Source organism: Oryctolagus cuniculus, chromosome 7 (assembly GCF_051225735.1).
Source record: "Oryctolagus cuniculus isolate XC-2025 breed Fujian yellow rabbit chromosome 7, ASM5122573v1, whole genome shotgun sequence".
Classification (NCBI taxonomy): domain Eukaryota; kingdom Metazoa; phylum Chordata; class Mammalia; order Lagomorpha; family Leporidae; genus Oryctolagus; species Oryctolagus cuniculus.
The window spans coordinates 99,526,783-99,528,445 of record NC_142873.1 but is presented as its reverse complement, the minus strand read 5'-3'; positions in this window follow the sequence as shown (position 1 = coordinate 99,528,445).

Sequence of the window (1,663 nt, the reverse complement as noted above, 5' to 3'; positions counted from 1 at the left end):
TATGTAGACAAATAAAGAGTACTATTATATTTTTCGTGTAAATCAATTTAAATTCTGGTATGGAATTTAAAAAGCAAATATTTTTAAAATCTAAGAGTTTAAAAATGCATAAATGTATATACAACATGAAACACATAATTTGTAGCATCATTAATGCAAACTGGGTTTTGTAGGATAAGTAAAACATATAAATATTGAACTTAGTTGAAGTTCATTTCAAGTTAAAGAAGAATTTTTGTAGGTATAAGGTTGCTTTATGCATGTTCGATTGATGACCCCTTAAATACCCATAAAAGATACACAAAGGAAAATGAGAAAGAAATCAACACATGTCACAACAGAAACATCAATGAAATTTAAAGGAGCTATTAAAAGGAAAAGAGGGATAAGATCTTCTGTATATAATTAGAAATGAATCTTAATGAAGAATGGGATAGGAGAGTGAGTAAGAGATGGATGGTTTGAGCGTCGGAGGATAGTTATGGGGGGAAAAATCAATATAATCCAAAAGTTGTACTTTCAAAATTTATACTTATTAAATAAAAGTTTAAAAAAGAAGCAATAAGAAGTTATAAGATAGAAAATGAGGGATTTTCCGGCAAGATGGCGGAATAGGAAGGGAGCACACTGATAGTCTGGGGAGAGATAGTTTAATAAAAGTGGAGATACTGCAGGTTCAAGGAAGAGTAGGGGAGGAAACAGCAGAAGAAACTCTTCCGGAACGCGTGACTCACAGCGGACCTGCGTGGAGAGCGTGGGAGCCCACAGTTCGGGACATCAGCGGCAGACTCAACACACCAGCGCTGGAACGCGAGGTGAGCCAAACCTCAATAGCCCGAGACACTGGCAGGCAAGCGGAGAGAGGAGACTAGAGGGAACGACCCCCGGGGGGGGGGGGGAAGTTCACAAGGCTAACTGGAAGAGAGAGAGAGAGAGAAAAAAAAAAAAAGGGTGACTAGTACGGACACGGGTTTCTCTCTCTCCGCTCACCTCTCAAGGGCGAGCAAGACAAAGAGCAGGCGCCATCTTGGACATACGTCATAAGCAGAGCGACCTCAGGTTTGCACCGGCCCTGAGCCTAGCAGAAAAACCTGACTCTGGGCGGGGCGAATTAACAGGAGATTAGGACCTAGTAAATTTGTGGTGCTACTGAACTGAGACTGTGAAAAAAGAGACGGTGGGGGAGAGAACTCACGGAATTCACGTGAGCACTCTCCAGAGACGCTACAATTCCGTAACTTTGGCAACCCAGTGGGAGGCTGAAGGAGAATTTGAGCCCACTCTGAGGGCCGAACAGATTCCCTGTGGGGATCTTGGGAAAGAGCTTCCGATCTCTGGCTCCTGTGGGTATATCATTTGCCTGCTAACTACCTCCAACTTCCTTCAGCTGTGCGGAATTACTTCCCTTTTGAATCCAAAAAAAAAAAAAAAAAAAAAAAGAAAGAAAGAGAGAGAGAGAGATTTACCACGCCTAACCTGGGAGTGTCACCTTTGGCACACCAAACAGAGCTCTCAGGCCACACCCATCTCAAGCCCTAAGGCTCCATCAAAAACAGATAGTCCACTTAATCTAGAGTCATAGTATAACAAGAAAAAGCACCACAGTGAAGAAACCAAATATCTCCAATATGCCAAATAAGAAACGCAAAAACCGAGGTAATAA